Source organism: Thermobia domestica, chromosome 9 (assembly GCF_964235325.1).
Source record: "Thermobia domestica chromosome 9, izTheDome1.hap1.1, whole genome shotgun sequence".
In the NCBI taxonomy this organism is placed as follows: Eukaryota; Metazoa; Arthropoda; class Insecta; order Zygentoma; family Lepismatidae; genus Thermobia; species Thermobia domestica.
This window is the reverse complement of record NC_137462.1, coordinates 206,458,619-206,472,862: the sequence shown is the minus strand read 5'-3', so window position 1 is coordinate 206,472,862 and position 14,244 is coordinate 206,458,619. Positions and strand designations below refer to the sequence as shown.

General features: G+C 37.6%; 1 long non-coding RNA gene across 1 annotated transcript in view; it reads left to right on the top strand.

Annotated features, from left to right (window-relative positions):
- Positions 1–9,080: 9,080 nt before the first annotated feature.
- LOC145660566 (uncharacterized) overlaps positions 9,081–14,244 on the top strand; it is a 69,806-nt gene continuing 64,642 nt past the window's right edge. Inside the window, exon 1 of the long non-coding RNA XR_014126836.1 lies at positions 9,081–10,686. This is a non-coding gene — a long non-coding RNA (uncharacterized LOC145660566). The remainder of the gene's footprint in view (positions 10,687–14,244) is intronic.

The window sequence follows — 14,244 nt, the reverse complement described above, 5'->3', positions numbered from 1 at the left end:
GGGCTGTAGTGAATCATATCTTCTGGTCGGTTTTAAAAATAGAATGTACCACTCCGTGAGATTTTTTTTTTTCTTCACGTTACCTACTCAGGCTAGCTTACAATGTTCATGGAGGCGACAGCTCTGACTGGGTACAGAATCAAAACAATTAGTTATTGAAATTTATTTTCGCGTACCCGGATGTCGACCCCTAGTCCCTTTAAGTATTTTCATTTCTTTTCTTAGTTTAATTAGACGAGGGAAATTAACGACATCCCAGACTGTGGCGTGTCTGCGCAGGGTAGCTATCGGTGGAGTTTGGCAATAGAAATCACCGATCCAAAATTCAGTTTATTTAATTTTTTTTTATTTTCGGCAAATCACTAATCAGGGATATCTTAACTATTATTCTAATTTCATTACTATCCTGGAATCTTCTAGTTTCCAAGAGGTCGGATGATTTTTTTTTTCTCCCTTTTGAAATCCTAAATTAACGCCGTCTCTAACCTTCCGGAGGATTTCGGGGTCTGCAAGGGTGTTGACCGGATACGGTGAGTGGTGGGATTTCCCTAAAGCCTTTGTCTTTCCGAAAATCCCATTGTGGACACAGACTTGTCTCATCTTCGCAGACAGTTTTATCGGCTATTTATTTGGTAAGCCGAACCCTTTTTGGCATATTAAGAATATTTTGGCTATGGATTTTGTTGAGAGCGAAATTCGACTTCTAACTTTGTAGCGTGAGTTATTTCTCACTTAAGTCTTTGGCGCCCCTATTCTTAGTCTTCCTTCTTCTCTATCTCTCTCTCTGTCTTCATTTCTTCAAGTTTTTTTTTAATTTTTCAACCTTCTCCCCCCCCTCCCCCAAGATTTCGAACTTGTTACTTACGATTTATTTAACGTACAACTCTGATCTGAAATGACCAGCTGAGACGTTGCAAGACACGATTCATGAATGGAGTAGATAATGATTGGGTCCTCCATCACATTTTGACCTATCGCCGAAATGAACAGAGACTTCGTAGTTGACGACACTTCGATTACGTTCTTTCACCGTCGTTCCTCTTAAGTTTTTTTTTTTTTAATCCGTTGGTCACTTTCCTTTTCTGTTTTGGTTTTCAATTACTTTGTAGTTAACCTGGGCCCAGAAATTGTATTTTGATTTACCTAGTTATATCTAGAAATGCTCTGTGTTACGTGCCTGCCTTCCAAAGTTTTTTTTTTCCATGATTTAAGCACGAACTGATTATATAAAAGTGAAAATTTATAGACGCGCGGTATCAGATAAAATTTAATTTGTTTCCAAATGTAATGTTGGAAGTCATTTGTTTTCTTGGACAATGTTGCAACCTTGAAAAATTTTATTGTTGGGGGTGATTAATTTAAATGTGTGCGCATTTATTATAAATATATATATATAGAGAGAGAAATAAATACTTCGAAATGTATGTGTAATTAGTATGTGAATATGATGTTAAAGTAAAAGTATGATATTAAATGTATTATGAATATATGTAAGAGCGCTCGTGTCAGTCCCCCTAAAAAACGTGTATTGGTTGCTATAGTTTACCAGAAGTCTTCCGACGAATTTAAGAATGTAGATTTTGTTAAGAATACCGCCGTGCACTTAAATAATTTTCCTTTTCTTCTGAATCAATGTAAGTGATAACCTCTGTACTTATATAATGGCATGCATTGAAAAAATATCGGCAGGTCTAAACGTAACCCACATCATAACAAATATTATCCCTGAACAATTAACCTAAAACCATTGTGGAAAGTGTACCTTGAATCCGTCTCACCTTCATGTGTATCCTGTGACTTGACCAGTTTTTTTTTTTTATCCTCAATTTGAACCATCATACTCCGTACACCTGTGGAAGATCAATTTTTTTTTTAATCCGAACCATGTATAAACATATACGAAAGTAATCCTAATGAAAGGTCTTGTGAAGTGTCCCAGTGTTGGATAAATAACTTGAAATTATTCGATTAATAAGTTTGGAAATGGATCGTCTCAGAGGAGAAACATCCTCTAGTGAAAGTTATTTTCTCGAAATCCCTAGATGGGTATACACGTAGCAGTGTGCGATTGCAGATATAAACTGTTACCAGTTACAAACCAAATATAGACGACGAATGGTTTTGTAAACCAATAGATATATATATACATATAGAGATATATATAAATGACCACAAATTAAGTTAAATGGAGCGAAACGTTTTGGACACTCCGACTAGTGCGTGAGTTGTGATTTGGACGCTCGAAATTATTAATATTTTAATATCTCGACGTGAGGTAGAGACTCATATAAGTTCTAATACACCAAAAAGTTTTTTTTTTTTCCTTCTTTCCTCTTTGTCCAATTTTTTTTAAGTGAAATAAGTTTTTTTTTCTTTTGCGTATGTCGCAAATCATCATTTTGCTTTAGCATGCCTAAGATATGATACGTGTAATTATTTTTTTTCTTTCTTTTTCATTTGTCAATATGATTGAATATATAAAAAATTACTAAAATATAACACTATGTACTCTATTAATATATAACCAAGAACTTGTGCTTTGAATATTTTCTTCATAATTATTTGTTTTGTCCTTTTTTTCACTATGAATGTAATAAACTATTTGTACCTTTGTAGTTAGTTGGTTTCCTTTAAACATAGATACACTGTCCTGAGTGAGTGAGCGTGTGAATGCATGATAGATTTAATATAAGTAATTTTAGTGATATCATTTGTCATATTAACATCTGTAATATATGTGTCATGTTTTAATATATATGTGTTAAGGTAAATAACCTAGGTCATGAAGGACCGTCACTAATGGTTTAAATCGGCTCGAGGAGTGAAGCAAAAATAGCAGGATAAGCCTAAATACGACATCTTTCTTCCAGGAAGTTGAGACTTTTATTGATGCGATACATAAATTTATATTGAGTTGATAAGTTTGATTTTTTTTTTTTTTCCTTGGCTAATTCATATGTGTGGTCGATCCTAGAGGACAGAGTTCAGATGCTGGATAGTTATCAGTCACCGGTCGGAATAACTTTACAAAGAATTAAATTTCACTTTTCTCATTTCCAGGTCTAGGTCTGGGCAACCCCATGATCGTTGTGCCTGGAGCTAGGTCTGGGTGGTATGAGGGAACATGTGTCTATTCCGAAGCATTCCAAAATTGATTAGTTGTTAATAACATTTAGAATGATTCATCTTTCAACGACTCTCCCGACCTTTTACTATATTTCCGGAATTATCCAGTAATCTGTTTCTCATTAAAATACCCTATTTCTTTTCTTTCTTCTTTACCTACCTCCTTCTTTTACCCTTCTACTTTCTTCTCTTTCCTATTTCTAAATGAAAGAAAACGGAGTCATGATTGAGAGTAGTCGCTATTGGCACGGTCAATAAGTTGTTTCGATGAGTTTTCTTCGGGAGTCCGATATGGAATAATTAACAATAACCAAAGGTTTATTGGAAGTTACTCTATTGGAAAATAATCTGGATTTCAATCAGTAGGTGATGTTTCGTAATCATCCTCGTTAAAGAGAATAAAATTTTAGCGACTCCTCTACATTAGCTCTTTTATCTTTGTTTTCTTTCAATTTTGGCTAACCGTGACAGGATCTGTTGCCCTAGAAACGACGGTTTCTATGGCAACGGACAGGAAGTTTTTCTTTCAATATTGGCGACCGTTGACATCGGACAGTTACCATGGAAACAATTGTTTTCCCTGGTAACGGATCTGAAATTATTTATTAAACACTGTTTAGGATCGAGCACATATTGACTTGGCCACAAAAGGTGCATAATCAAAAGTTACAGTGAGATTAAATAATTATAGTCATTGGCTGTTCTGCTATCTTTGTCTCTCTCTGTAGAAAGGGGGAAATGAAGGAATTTGTCAAATTCTAAAATTTGAAAATGCTGGAAGTTGACCCAAGGAGGGAATTAGATAGGAGTCCCTTAATTTATGAATAGTACCTGATTAATAAGTCTTGTTAGTTGATAAGTATATAATTGCATGTATTTATATTGTGTCTTTTTGGGTCGAAGCTATGGCAACCAATAGAGAAGTCGTATCACACGAGAACGCGGAAGTCTCATGTACGCAATGTACTTTAGAAAGTAGTGAGAAAAGAGCTCGCGTCTCTCGTAGGCTAGTGAGGTGTCACGAATGTGGGCTGAAATGGATACATTTCAGTTGTAGCAATTTAGAGGATACTGCGGAAAATGCAGAAAAGGTCCGGGCTGGTGAGATAGTCAAATACTGCAAAGAATGTGAGGGGAAGCTCCACCAGTCGCGTGAACCCATGAGTTTATCCTCTGAAAAAGAAAATGAGCATCCCGATTCGGATGGTGAGCGAGGGTATAGTACCCCGAAGAACCGAGGCCAAATATCTCCAGTGGAGATATCTGACCTCGATGATGATGAAAGAGATGGGGATCCAAGTGGTGATAAACCCAAAGAGAAGCAAAGGAAGACTGGGCCGTCTAATAATGACGCTCTCCTCCTTTCATTGCAACAAATGCTACAGGAAATGAGACGCGAAATAAATGAAAATAGCCGCGAAATAAATGAAAAAATAGATAATAATAGCCTGGAGATGAGACGTGAAATGAATAAGAATAGCCGGGAAATGAATGAAAAAATAGATGCCTCGAACCGAGAAACCGAATCTCGATTCGAAGTATTAACTCACAAAATAGACAACATATGTTTGGACTTTGCTTCCTCAATAAACAAATTGAGAGAGCAAACGTCTACTGACATCGATTTGGTCAGATGCGAGGCTCAACAGTCCATAAAGCAACTTCAGCAGGAGACTGAAAGTAAATTAGATCATGTAAATTCTGAAATTGAAGAAATGGATACAAAATTACATAAAATCGACAATAAACTGGAAACACAGCAGGCCGAAATTGATAGTTTAAAGTCAACCTTGTCAGACTTATCATTGAAAACCGAACTGGAAGTAACTGACCAGAAAGTTTCGAAAATTCAAAATGACATAGTAAATATTCGAAAAGAAATGACGAAAACTAGTCGCGAAAAATCAGAGGTAACCTATCCTTTCCCCGGTAGCGATTTCTCAGAAATATTACCTGCGATAACAACTACATGTAGCGCAGGAAAAGAAAATTTAACGTCAGTTGATGCACGGGATATTGCGACTCACTACCCCATGTATCGGTCAGAACCAAAGTCGTGGTTCAATTCTAATAGTGTGCCGAATCAGTCGAGTGTTGTGACGACTACGGTCACTAGCGTGAGTGCTCCCTCCTTACATGGAGGTATACAATCACATAGCGTGTTGCCGGGAAAAGGAGATGGGTGCCATTCTGAGTCGTTGTTCATGGGTGCGATTGGTCCGGGGATGGAGCCCAACATACTCAATACGACCAACAAAATCCCTTTCCCTTACATGGGTAGTTATAACACCGCTACTACGTCGTCGGTGGTAAATCCGGTGACGACTCCGATTGTGCAGGATAATATGTTAATTCCCAGTAACTATTCCCCTGCTTATGTTAGTATGGGTTCCAAGGTTTCGCTGAGGGACATCGAACGTTTTCCCACTTTTGACGGGAATATTACCAATGGACAGCCTCGTGTTTTTCTGCGTAGATTGCAGCAGTGTTTAGAAATGTATCGGCTGACCGATAGAGAACGTTTACAAATAGTGGAAAAACTTTTAATTGCAGCATCAGGCGCGTGGTTTGCTTCTATTAAATATAGAATCCATACGTTTGACGATTTCCTGATCCTTTTCAAGGAAGAATACTGCAATGAACATATAGAGAGGCTTCAGAAACGCAACCTCCAATCTTTAAGATATGATCGAGCCAAGTATGGGTCCCTTCTGGACTATGCTTGGAAGATCATAGAATTGTATTACCAGATTGCAGAGAATCCATCGCAAGCCGAACTAGTAGACATCATAGTGAACGCTCTTCCACCAGATGAGTCGCGGGCTATTGCTTCCCACTTATGCCAAACGGTGCGAGAAGTTACGTCACGCCTAGCTGCTCTGTGTGGGAAAGAAACTGGAGGCCCACCAAAGAGGTATTTCGCCCGACAGGCAAAAGTTGTGAAACCCGTGAAAAGCAAGGCAACGGCAAGTTGCCAAACGGACTTTCTGAGTTACACCCAAGCTGGATCTCGCTATCCGAGTGGGAGTGGCTCAGAAAGCAATCAATATAACGGTCGACGTCTGTTCCGTAACCGACCGATGTTTAACAATCGCCGGGGTTATCGCCCCTATGACCGCACAATGGGGGAATCGAACCCGAATAGGGACGATAATAGGAGGAACTTTAACGGGGCGTACCGGAGAAGAGAAAACGGTAATGGTCAAGGCAGTAATAATAATAATAGTGCAAACAGATCTCAGAATTCTGCCCCTTCGCAACTACAAACTAATGGCGGAAATGGAATTCTAGCCACTCGAGGGATTGATAGTCGCGAGACCGCTGTCAAATCGACAAACTAATTCCGCAACTACCTGGTGAAATGGGGGAGGATAGTTGCGGGAAAATATACCCCATTATTTTGAAAAACCAGACTGACCACGAATGTAAATCTAATTTGTGGACACAAAATTTATCATTTCGGGACTCGTTACAATTTGTTATAAAATTTGTTATAGATGAGGAACCCTTTGCTTCAAATGAAGAACGCTATTTTTCTACCTCTCCCAGCCTACGAGGAAGTATCGGCGGCGTTGAACTTGTCGCTACAATAGATAGTGGCTCGGAGCTCTGCCTAATGGACTGGGAGGTGTGGAAAAATTTAAAGCAACGGTTTCCATCCGCTAAATTGAGACCATACACGGGCCTTACACTTAGCGCTTTCGCTGGAAAAGAAAGTTTTTCGGTTCAGGGCGTTCAAAATTTTAACCTAAACATACAAAATCATATATTCGAAATAGCCATCTTCGTCATAAAATATTTGCGAACGGACCTAATACTGGGATGTCCGTTTCTGGACAAATTCCATTGTATCATTGACCGGGAAAAGAAAGAGATTAGAATGAAAGATAGTTTAGGAAACACTGTTGTTGTTCCTACAGATCGACCTAACATCATGTTAGTGAAATTACCCGTAGAAGAGATTGCAATCGGTGAATCAGGATGGCCGGTGGTGGATCAACCCATGCTTGACCCCAGTTTAAATTGTCAAGCTGCCTGTGCAGTGACACCTCTCCACAAGGGAGGGGTTAACAGGGGAGATCAGCTGGATCCACTCCTGGGCACCGAATGCAATGTCTCGGAACAAGAGATTGATTCATATATTGTCACTCGGGATGACTTACCATCACCGATTAAATCAGGTCTTCGGAAATTATTAATAAAGTACCGTTCTCTTTTCTCTGAGTACCCACGCCGCGTTAACGCGCCTCCCTATAAAATACAGTTGAAGGATGAAGAACCAGTTGTTGGACCATGTTATTCCGTTCCCCAGGCTATACAACCTGAGTTTGAAGCAGAGTTGAATAAATGGTTACGGTTGGGGATAGCAATAGAACAAATGTCTCCATATCGAAATCCTATTCATGTCGTCCGGAAGGCCTCTGGCGGTGTACGTCCAGTTTTAGATCTGAGGGCTACCAACTCAAAAATTATATCTCCACAGGTGCAGGTAGAACCTATCAATGAGTTACTACACCGTGTTTCGCAGGCAATGTGGTTTTCGTCGTTTGACGCGTCAAGTGCATATTATGGGATCAGTTTACACCCAGACTCTTACCAATGCACCAGTTTTGTGTACAAGGGAAGACAATATTGCCTTACTGTTCTGCCACAGGGGCTGAAAAGTAGTCCTGCTGTATTTCAATCAGTAATGACAAAATTTTTTAATGACTCGACCCGTTCTTTTGTTATTTTGTATTTAGACGATGTACTAGTAAAATCAACTACTGAAGAAGAGCATTTGATTCATCTAGAGAGAACTTTCGAAATTTTTAAACAAGCAAATTTTTCATTAAATTTCAAGAAATGTAAGTTCTTTGCACGGGAAATCAAATTTTTAGGACATATAATTAGTGGCAGAACAATAAGGGTTGACCCTCGACTCAATGAGCCAATTCGTTGTTTTCCAGTACCGAAATCCAAGAAAGCATTACAGAAGTTTTTAGGGCTTATAGGATGGAGGCGAAAATTTATCCCAAACTTTTCTGGTCTCACTGCTAATCTGTATCAACTCCTGAAAAAGGATCAGAAATTCGTTCTGAATAACGAAGCCTTGGAAACTTTCAATAAACTGAGAACTCTTCTTAGTAATCCACCTGCATTAAGTCAGCCGGATTTCTCTTTGCCTTTTCACATCCATAGTGATGCGTGCATGGAAAATTTGGCTGGCCTACTTGCACAATATCCTTCAGATAAAGATAATCCTAACGTCATTGGATATACCAGTCGACGGGTGAAACCCTATGAGTTGTCTCTTTCAATATCTCAGCTGGAACTCCTGTCAGTCCTGTTCCTCTGTGAACATTTCGAGCAGTATATCATGGGTCGTATTACTTATGTCCATACAGATAACGCGGCAGTCACACATGCATTCACCCAAAAGAACCTTGAGCCACGAACCACCCGCATTCTATTGAAACTGCAGAAATTTGATTTAATTTTCCAACACTGTCCAGGCAGAGAAAATTTTGTAGCTGACACAATTAGTAGATACCCACCTGAGGTATTACTTGAGCCCGAAACACATTATGTTCATTTTTTAACCAAAACGCAGGATGCCGATATTAATCTAGACTTTATTCGAGAAAATCAAATAACAGACGAATTATGTAAGAACCTGTTAAAGCAATATGAAAACAACCGTAATCTGGACAGAGTAACAATGTACTGTGGGTTAATTTATATTAAACCTTTGCGTATTCAGAAATGGCTCTTAGTGATACCGCAGAGTTGTATACCCCAAATTATCAGTGTTGTCCATTCTACCGGTCACTTTGGAGTTCAAAAGTGTTATCGCTTTTGTCGAGCTATATTTTATTGGAAGAATCAAAAAAACCACGATTAAAAACTTCATACGAAATTGCATAGAATGTGCCGAAACAAAGTTTACAAACCGTGCTATAGCTAAGCAGGAATACCATATTCAAGCCACCGTACCCCATGAGACTTTGGGGGTGGATCTTATTGGAAAATTGCCACCCAGTCAGGGATATTATTATATTTTATCTTTAACAGATATTTATTCTCGTTTCGTTACCTTCCTCCCACTGAAAAAGGCTCATACTAAGGAAATAATCACCGTATTAGAGAGACGATACTTTCATCTATTGCCTTACCCACAGGAATTCTTATCTGATAAAGGACCACAGTTCCAATCTAAGTTATGGCAGGACTTTTGTAACAAATATAAAATTAAACATAAGAAAACTTCCAGTTATTCCCCGCAGGCTAACGGCGTTACAGAACGTAGCCATAAAGAACTCAATAGGCTAGTTAGATTATGGTGTCATGAGGATCAAACCACTTGGCACAAGTACCTAGTCAAAATTCAGGATCTCCTAAATAACTCATATTGTTCCAGTATTGGCTGTACGCCTGCGGAACGCTTTCTTAGTTATTCTGCCGTTGATAGCTATAGGAAAGTGTTCCCATGGCCCAAAGAGTTAGATTCCATAGATAACCGTTTCCGATACGCTGAAGTAGAGGTAAAATTAAAAAGTCATGTTAAACAGTCGTCAAACGCTATAAATCTGCAAGAAGGGCAATTAGTGATGTTGAAACTGCATAACTTATCCTCACTTATAAAGCATGAGTCAGCAAAATGGATGAAAGTCTATACCGGCCCGTTTTTAGCAGTTAAATTATTGAAAAATTGCGCTGTATTACACAATCTAAAAGGTGAAAGTATCGGAACTCACAATTTCCAAAATCTTAAACTTTTCAACTGTACCGAGGACAAAAAACGTGAACTTCTATCTCAATACCCAAAGTGAATGTTACACTGTCTCATTTGAGTGTATGAGTGTATGAGAGTATGAGTGAGTAGTTAGTTTATTAGTATTAATACATGTTAATTCTATTCAACAAAATTTTGTTATTCAAACAAAATTTTTTTTAACGACGCCGGGGAACTGTAATATGCCATTACAGTCTAATGAAATTATGTTTTAATAGGAGGGTGCCCGAAATTTTTTGCACCGACTGTACTTGACGTTTAACAAAAAATTTCTGGCTGTTCATATAATTCGTAATATTGTTCATTATTCTATTTCAAATTAACATGGAAAAACTGTAAAAAATTCATTGGGAATGATAGTTTTGGGAATCAATATCTTTATTTATATTTTAAATTAGTTATAAGTCTTGCATATGTATATGTAAATGGATTATTACAATTCTTACGGTGTCAGTGCTATCCGAAAATATAGATCCACTATTGGACGGAACTTTCCAGATCAAATAACCAATCTAAAATTCGACAGAATTTTCAGGACCACCCTTCACCTCTCTTTTAGATACCGAGGTCCTTCTAAAAAACTAGTTTAATCCAGATTCTACCAAATTTTATTCGTTTCAAAGCCCCACCGCCAAAATGCTTAGTTTTGATTGGCTGATAAACCCACGCTATGATATTAGGGCGCAATTATTCCATTCCAAGCCGGAAAATCTTGCTGACAACAGCTAGATTTGGATCTTCCCAGCAAAAACGTTGAAACGGAGTGAGAAAACCTGCAGTAAAAGGTAAAACTGATATAATAGTCGAATAACTACCAAGCAGGAAGCTACGGAGCCATAATTTGTTAGTTTTTCATAGTAAAACCGGACTGAAGAAATAAAAAATAGATGACGCCATGTTGTGCAGATATTGTTAGTTATGGACAGGCTTTGTAAAGTGCATCAGTTTGCGAGTTTTCTTAGGAATTTATAAACAGTTTCGGAGGAGTGGTGTTTTCTCCCTTAAAATATTCTTATCCTTAAAATTATTCCTTTTCTAGTTACGTAAGGCCTGCCTCACTACCGTTTGTGTTCGTGTATGTAGTGGATGTGATTTCTTTTTGTATTTATTTATTAGTAACATGGCGGTATTTAATTTTGTGGTAGTCAGTCCAGTAATCACAATGCACGTGTAAATTTCAGTAAGGGCTCCTATCTGACTCCCAAATTGGGAGTACGGCTTCCAGCGGGATGAGTTGAACATTCAGTTTGTTCCGGGTTCCTGCCCCTTCAGGGCAGGGGTCCTATTGCTAGCTAATACTCCGATATGTCCCCTCAGGGCATCGATTAAATAGGTCGAGTAAAGGATATGATTTAGTAAATATAAGGGCCAGTTGGCCCTGTTCATTTCTTTCCTTTCGTTACCTTTCATAGAGCCGATTTAACATGGTAAAATCGGAATGATTTCTGTGTGTATTTATTAGTATAACATGTATTAATGTAGTGTGTAGTATGAATGTGGCATGATGTGTCTTGTAGTTCGAGTAGTATGTGTATATTGGTAATGTAGTATCAGTGATAGTGATAATTAAGTGATGAAAGAGTGTGTTGGACAGTGTAGTATTTACTATGCGATAAATTTTTATTACTCCGTCATTAAGTGAACGTAATATAGTATAATAATTCCGTGTACAAGGTCACATTCAGTTGTTCAAGGGTTCATTATATCGTCGCTAGCCCTAGTGTCAAAAGTCAGTACTAACCGCCATTCTTCCGTCGAGGTACTTAGTGATTTAGTTTTCATGAAATTGACCTTTCTTTCCGAAATAAAACCTAGAAGGTATAATTCACAGCCCATATGAATGTACAGTTAGGTCGAGTGACCCAAAATTAATATATTCTGAAAATTTCAACATTCTGCATAGTTTAGAAATCTAAATATTTAAATAAATAAACAATACGTAAATTTTTAACAGCAGTCGGGCGATATGATGCTAGTTCTTCGCTTTGAAAATATATTAAATGTCCATTTTTCTTCGTGGCTGTAGAATTTCATTGTTGATGCAGAATTTTATAAACATTAGACATTATCGCAGATAATTCTATTTTCAGTGAACATACATAGGATTTTTTTTTCTTTCGTTCTTAATAAAGCTACCAAGTATTACATAGTATTGTGTGTGTGGTAAAAGAGTCTTGGGTTCGAGTGAGGTTTTCGTGCGGTGATCGGAATGGGAAAATGTTTGTAGTGATTATAGATTTTAAAGTATTATGATGAAATGTGTAAATAGACTGGGCGTAGATAGAGGAAACAGGGTGTTTGTAGAATATAGCGTCGTGGCAAATGAATATTAATGTGAATATGAATATTAATAAGTATATGAATATTGTAGTAAATGAATATAGAATATAGGACACCCATATAGTTAAATATATAGTAGCCCAGTGAATACTTCGCCGCGTGTTGATATATAGATATTGAATAGATACGTGTAACTACAAACATCTCAGGTTCTGACCCCTGCACCATAATATCACGCGGACCGGAGGGCGATATATAGTCGGACTACGGTAATACTTTGTAGTTTATGTGTCATAATAGTAATCAACCATAGTAATACCATCTGATAGAATGGGTAGCATCATATAATCGCTGACTAGACATATTGAATAATAAATTATGAAAAGACAATAGTAGTTAGACAACAGGGCTGTAGTGAATCATATCTTCTGGTCGGTTTTAAAAATAGAATGTACCACTCCGTGAGATTTTTTTTTTCTTCACGTTACCTACTCAGGCTAGCTTACAATGTTCATGGAGGCGACAGCTCTGACTGGGTACAGAATCAAAACAATTAGTTATTGAAATTTATTTTCGCGTACCCGGATGTCGACCCCTAGTCCCTTTAAGTATTTTCATTTCTTTTCTTAGTTTAATTAGACGAGGGAAATTAACGACATCCCAGACTGTGGCGTGTCTGCGCAGGGTAGCTATCGGTGGAGTTTGGCAATAGAAATCACCGATCCAAAATTCAGTTTATTTAATTTTTTTTTATTTTCGGCAAATCACTAATCAGGGATATCTTAACTATTATTCTAATTTCATTACTATCCTGGAATCTTCTAGTTTCCAAGAGGTCGGATGATTTTTTTTTCTCCCTTTTGAAATCCTAAATTAACGCCGTCTCTAACCTTCCGGAGGATTTCGGGGTCTGCAAGGGTGTTGACCGGATACGGTGAGTGGTGGGATTTCCCTAAAGCCTTTGTCTTTCCGAAAATCCCATTGTGGACACAGACTTGTCTCATCTTCGCAGACAGTTTTATCGGCTATTTATTTGGTAAGCCGAACCCTTTTTGGCATATTAAGAATATTTTGGCTATGGATTTTGTTGAGAGCGAAATTCGACTTCTAACTTTGTAGCGTGAGTTATTTCTCACTTAAGTCTTTGGCGCCCCTATTCTTAGTCTTCCTTCTTCTCTATCTCTCTCTCTCTGTCTTCATTTCTTCAAGTTTTTTTTTTTAATTTTTCAACCTTCTCCCCCCCCCAAGATTTCGAACTTGTTACTTACGATTTATTTAACGTACAACTCTGATCTGAAATGACCAGCTGAGACGTTGCAAGACACGATTCATGAATGGAGTAGATAATGATTGGGTCCTCCATCACATTTTGACCTATCGCCGAAATGAACAGAGACTTCGTAGTTGACGACACTTCGATTACGTTCTTTCACCGTCGTTCCTCTTAAGTTTTTTTTTTTTAATCCGTTGGTCACTTTCCTTTTCTGTTTTGGTTTTCAATTACTTTGTAGTTAACCTGGGCCCAGAAATTGTATTTTGATTTACCTAGTTATATCTAGAAATGCTCTGTGTTACGTGCCTGCCTTCCAAAGTTTTTTTTTTTCCATGATTTAAGCACGAACTGATTATATAAAAGTGAAAATTTATAGACGCGCGGTATCAGATAAAATTTAATTTGTTTCCAAATGTAATGTTGGAAGTCATTTGTTTTCTTGGACAATGTTGCAACCTTGAAAAATTTTATTGTTGGGGGTGATTAATTTAAATGTGTGCGCATTTATTATAAATATATATATATAGAGAGAGAAATAAATACTTCGAAATGTATGTGTAATTAGTATGTGAATATGATGTTAAAGTAAAAGTATGATATTAAATGTATTATGAATATATGTAAGAGCGCTCGTGTCAGTCCCCCTAAAAAACGTGTATTGGTTGCTATAGTTTACCAGAAGTCTTCCGACGAATTTAAGAATGTAGATTTTGTTAAGAATACCGCCGTGCACTTAAATAATTTTCCTTTTCTTCTGAATCAATGTAAGTGATAACCTCTGTACTTATAT